Raw genomic sequence first — 6,000 nt, forward strand, 5'->3', positions numbered from 1 at the left:
CTGGACTTGCTCCAGAGCCTCAACATCCTTCTTGTGGTGAGGGGCCCAGAACTGAACACAGGATTCGAGGAGCGGTCTCACCAGTGCCGAATACAGAGGGAGAATAACCTCCCTGGACCTGCTGGTCACACCGTTTCTGATCCAAGCCAAGATGCCATTGGCCTTCTTGGCCACCTGGGCACACTGCTGGCTCATATTCAGTCGGCTGTCAACCAACACCCCCAGGCTCCTCTCCTCCAGGCAGCTTTCCAGCCAGACTTCTCCTAGTCTGTAGCACTGCATAGGGTTGTTGTGCCCCAAGTGCAGGACCCGGCATTTGGCCTTGTTAAACCTCATGCCATTGGACTCTGCCCAGCGGTCCAGCCTGTCCAGATCCCTTTGCAGAGCCTCCCTACCCTCCAGCAGATCAACACTTCCACCCAGCTTAGTGTCGTCCGCAAACTTGCTAAGGGTGCATTCGATGCCTTCATCCAGGTCATTGATGAAGACATTGAACAGGGCTGGACCCCGCACTGAGCCCTGGGGAACCCCACTTGTCACTGGCCTCCAGCTGGATTTCACACCATTTCCCACCACTCTCTGGGCCCGACCATCCAACCAGTTTTCCACCCAGGAGAGTGTGCACCTGTACTACTCGCCTGTTCATAAACAGGCCACAAGTCATGTCATCTAACCACCAAGAGGCACTGGTTTGTCCACATGTTGTACTGTGTAACTTCTCATACCAAACAAGCAAGACTCACACCCAAGCCAAATCGGATTTATGCAATGTTCTTAGCTAAAATCTTAAAATAATTGCTTCTTCATTCTACAGTACTGTTGTACCCATGAAGTACAACATCATGACTATTCTGTTACAACGTCATATAAAATTATGACTCTTTCTATGCACTCCAGTTTAAACAGGACAAGCAGACATGTATCGATTGTCCATATTACAAATAGAGAAGGTCAAGAAATGGGGGTTAAAAACAGTGATGTGCCTTTTATTGCATAACGTCAACGAGATTATAAAAATGCAAGCCAAATCATCAGATGCACCTAACCCAAAGCTTCTTTTCCTACTGCAGTCAAACTAGTAATCCACAGTAAACAAAGGGACTCGTGGCTAGGACCTGGACAGAGGATTACAGAAGCAATATACAAGGGCAGTAAAGAAACTGCATGTATGCCCACATACTCTTCTTTCCTCAAGCAAGAAGTGACATAATCCAATACCTGCTGCTAGAGTCCAATATTTTAAAGGCATCTATATCAATTAAACAAAATACAAATACACGCAAGAAAAATAACGTAAAATACCTGTGCTCAAAAACCAGTCACATATTCATAGCTAAACTTGCTTTCTTGTGGAATTACTTAATGTTAGTAACTATAATTTACAAATCTCTGTCTAGGATAAGATGCACACGAGAAGAAAACTGGTAAGAAATTATGACCTTCTCTCACAAGATGGAACATCCTTCTTTGACTTCCCCTAGCTTTCACACAGTCCTAACCTCAGGGGAAGCTTCTTGTAAAACAAAATACTGTCAGTGATTCTTAAACGAAGTGCCACAAAAAAAAAAAAAGAAAGGAAAGGAAAATAACTTAAACCCCATTTTTCACCTTTGAATGTTTGTTTCACTATCATTAAAATGACAGATTTTGTAATGACAGGAAGGCTGCTATTTGTATGTAGAGCTGCAGTTCCAATGTTGGTTTTTTTTTATTTCAACCAACTTGTCCAAGTAGGCCATTTGGTAGAAACCTATAAATGGCACCCTGGGGGTCTGGGTTCTTGCTGTAAAGAGGTCAGCTATTTCCTCCTAACTAAAAATAGGCAAGAGGAGGGAGAGGAAGAGGGAAAGGAGTTTAATTTAGCAGCCGAAAAGGAGTTTACAAAATTACTTCCACCTTGCCTTATAATGAAGTTTATGAAAAAAAAAACAATCCCCCCTCAAGAGTTGCAAAACCCTTACCCTTTTACAGGGTACATAATCTAAAATAATACTAGAAATTAAATGACTAATAGCAAAAAGAATGTAGGGTATGGATCGTCCATTGCAAAGGAAAAGGGATGCCCACACCCTCTTTGCGCAGAGCAGCCCAATTTATCAGCAGCGGTGCTGCCAGGTGTTAACAACTCTAGCTGAGATCACATTATTGTACCGCAGATAAAGCACTACAATCAGCTGCTGTTCCCCTGAGTCAGTTTTTTCCACCATTTACCCTCCTGGCTTTTTGTCTCCCTCACTTACTCACATTACAACATTTTCAGGGCAAGAACTGACGTCTACAATATTCCCAAAATGGCCTGGACTTGATTGGGGGCCCCTTGGCACTACTAAAATATAAACAACATTGGTTCAATACAGACTCCAGTATGAGTTCTAGCAGCAGACTTCAGCAGCAGCCAAGAGAAAACAGCAAAAGCCAACAGCACCAAAATGCTCACCCACAACAACTGCCAGGTTAAAGCCATGGGATGGGTTTTCCAGACTCGTCTCCACAATAAACCAAATTCAGCATATCGTTAAATCCTAAGCACACTACACTACTGACTTAACTCAGCTACTGAGAAACAACATCCCATCCACGATGAAGGAGGTTCTTCTGTACTCCTTCCAAGTTCAGGGATGTGGCCCTCTAATGACTGGTACCACCAGAGAAGCTCTTCCAGGAGGCACAACAAATTACACGTATCAAGTAGATAACAAGTCTACCTCTGGGCCCATTGTCACGGAAATGGGAAAAGCCCATCTGTAAATCAATGACAGGATCAAAACTGTGCAAACTGGTGGAGCAGAAGCCTGACACTGCCAGGCACAGACACATCCCCCTTCCCTATCAAGGATTTAGTTTATTTTTTCTCTTTTGATACTCTTATTGTGGAGGATACTTGCCACCCGCTGAAAAGAAGAACAAGTAGCCTAACTCATAGCAACAGCATGGCAGAAGACATTGGAGATACCTCCCTTAATCTGGTGGGGGAAGGGCAGAGGACGTATTCAGATGACAATAATTGTATAGTTGCCAGTGTTTACATATATGTGCCATTTTTAATCCTCTTTGCTTCTGAAACACATTTCTTCATCTTAAGGGAGAAAAAACCCAATGCTGGTTGTTGCTTAGCTCACTAAAGGTGCTAAACTGAGACAACCACAGCAGCTCTGCTCAAATCTCCACCAGTTTTACCATTATTGCGTGTAGCCCAAAAAAGGTTTAACACATTTTCAACACGATAGCACCCTCCCCCTCTCGTTTTCCTTTTTCCTCCCACCACCTTACAAACCTTCTGTGGGAAAGCTTCCCTTTTTTTACTATCACTCCCCTTGCAATGTTGCAATTATTATCCGTAATTGTTTTGGCTTGTTTTTTTTTTTAAAAAAAAAGATAAGAAAACGACACAAAAAAACCAAACCATTCCAAAACACACCAGGACAATCTCACTCTCTTGCCAACATCTGCTATCACTGAATGAATGTATTTAGTTCAAAACCTGCCCAGAGTCTCCGCAGTTGACAGCACAGTAGGACTGGAAGAGGCCTAAATCCAGCATGTGCCGTCACATGGTAAGCAAGGTATATTACGTTAAGTCTCACACAAGCCGTACGAGAAGTCTTGGTTAAAGGATCACTAATAAATGGGCCAAGGAAGAAAGATATGACACTGTATTTGTCACAAGACCTTGTATTTATTTACATCCAATCACATTTCCCCCTGGCACAATATATCTATTTTCATACCCTCAGCCTACAACACGAGTCTTGAAATTTTAATTCCACGCTCCGTTTTATTCACAGAATCATAGAACGGTTTGGGTTGGAAGGGACCTTAAAGACCATCCAGTTCCAACCCCCCTGCCAGGGGCAGGGACACCTCCCGCTGGATCAGGCCGCTCAAAGCCCCATCCAACCTGGCCCTGGACACCTCCAGGGTGCTCAGCCTTTTCCACGGAGCGTTCCAGTTCCCTGCGACATTATGCTGCAATGTTTTCTCTCGGCCTGGACCACGGGGTGGGAGCGCCTCCTCCCCTCCCCCTCCAAGCCACACAGACACCTCCAAGGCTTGCGCCGTCAAGGAAGGGAAAACGCCGCACAAATCCTCGCGGAGAACAGCAAGAGACATGTTAAGACAACATAAAGGAAAGCCTTTATCCAGCCTAAACGCCGACTGGGGAGGAATTAATACGCAACCCTAACTTTTAGGGTGTGGCCTCGTGGTTCCCCTCCTCACCCCCCTCTTTTCCGTGCCTACCGGAGAACCCAACAGCACCTCACTGAACGGGTCAAGGGTCATTCCTTTTACATCACACAGCGACGAACACCACCCCCACCCCCCCCCCCCCCAAAAAAAAACCAAACAAAACAAAAAACCCCAAAACCATAAAAACTCAGACCGAACCGCCGGGATTCCCACGAAACCTGTGAGGGGGCTCTGGGGAAAGGTGTCCCCCAGCTTGGTGTCCCCCAGCTTCGCACCCGGCCCCGTGTCATCCCCTTCCCCGCTCCATGAACCGCACCGACGCCGGGAAGGAGCCGGCGTGCAACAGGTCTGCAACCCCGCTCCAGCCCGGCAAGTGACTCCTGCTGCCCCCCACACACACGCCTTTCCCGAGGGGCTCCCCCTCCGCCAGCCCCGGGCTCGGCAGCGGCGGGGGGAGGGCGGGGGGAAGGGGGCAAGGGATAGGGGTGCAGGGAAGGGGGGGCAAGGGGTGGGGGAAGGGGTGCAGGGAGGGGGTGCAAGGGTTGGGGAAGGGGTGCAAGGGAGGGAATGCAAGGGATAGGGGGTGCAGGGGATGGGGGAAGGGCTACAGGAGATAGGGGTGCAGGAGCTGAGGGAAGGGGGTGCAAGGGATGGGAGCGCAAGGGCTGGAGCTGGGGGAAGGGGTGCAGGGAAGGAGGTGCAGGGGCTGGAAGAAGGGGTGCAAGAGATAGGGGGGGGTGCAAGAGATGAGGGGATTGGGGGGGGGGGGGTAACTTGTTTACCTACTTGGAAGTAAACTTCGATGCACGGGAGCGACCGGCCCCTCCGCCCGCTGCTGATTCAAGCCCTGGCGATGAATGGGATCCCCTCCCCCACCCGGGGCTCTGCAAACTCCACACTTGAGCGTGAATGCCTCGCATTCCCCCCCCCCCCCCGCCTCTCCCCCCCCCCCCCCACTCCCCGCGAGCATTTACCCTTTAATCTTTTAAGAATAAAATACATTAAAGCACCACCTCAGAAGTAGGGAGCTGCTCCAGAAACTGCCCCCCTCCCCCACCCTTTGGGGCTCGGGGGGGGGGGGGGGGGGGGGGCAGAGGAAAGCACCCCCGCCACTCCAAAGGCAGCTTGGTGGCTCAAAGAAACAGACACATACAGCCCCCAGGAAAAAAATAAATTAAAAAAAAAAAAAAGCCAGGGTTTAAAAAACTTAGTCCAAGCGACCCCCGGTCCCCGGGCGAGGCTGCAGAGGGGACACCGGCGGGGTGGCTTGTCACCTCGGTGCGCGTTAAGGGAGGGGGGGGGGGAAGATAATAATAATAATAATAATAATAATAGTAAAAAAAAATAAGGATCCCCGGGATGAATAATCCGCTTCGGAAACTCACCTCGCTCAGCGGGCGTTAAAGGCACAGCTCCCGCGGGCGGCGAGAGGGGGGGATGGGGGAAGAGGGGGGGGCGGACGGGGGGGAGGGGAAAGGGGGGGGAAAAGCCTCAACTTCTGCGGGCGGAGACTTTCCCCTCTCGGCCGCGGCCCCCGCGGTCCCGGCAGCCGCCAGCCCCCTCCCCGCCGCCCCCGGCGCGAGGAAGTCCCGGGCGCTGGGAAAACGGAAAGTTGCCTTGGTTTGTTGTTTTTTTTTTTTTTTTGGTGTGCAGGAGGAGGAGGAGGAGAAGGGGGAAGGGAGGAGGAGGAAGGGCGCTCGGTGCTCTCCCCTCCTCCGCCGGCGGTTTTGGGGGTTATCGGGGCGCGGCTCCCCCCCCACCCCGCGCCGCCGCCGAGTGGGGGGGGAGGGGGAGAGGAGGGGGAGCCCCGGG

The 6,000-nt window shown here is 50.1% G+C and overlaps 1 protein-coding gene across 2 annotated transcripts in view; it reads right to left on the bottom strand.

Moving 5' to 3' along the window:
* Positions 1 to 5,657, bottom strand: part of TBL1X (transducin beta like 1 X-linked) — a 199,612-nt gene extending 193,955 nt beyond the window's left edge. The window contains exon 1 of one of the 2 annotated variants that reach the window (XM_069875262.1): positions 5,574 to 5,657. The gene's annotated coding sequence lies outside the window, so the exon portion shown is untranslated. Of the gene's footprint in view, positions 1 to 4,974; positions 5,041 to 5,573 lie in introns of those variants that run through there. The other variant, XM_069875270.1, reaches the window with a different exon arrangement.
* Positions 5,658 to 6,000: the final 343 nt, after the last annotated feature.

This window comes from Phaenicophaeus curvirostris, chromosome 1, assembly GCF_032191515.1.
Source record: "Phaenicophaeus curvirostris isolate KB17595 chromosome 1, BPBGC_Pcur_1.0, whole genome shotgun sequence".
NCBI lineage: Eukaryota > Metazoa > Chordata > Aves > Cuculiformes > Cuculidae > Phaenicophaeus > Phaenicophaeus curvirostris.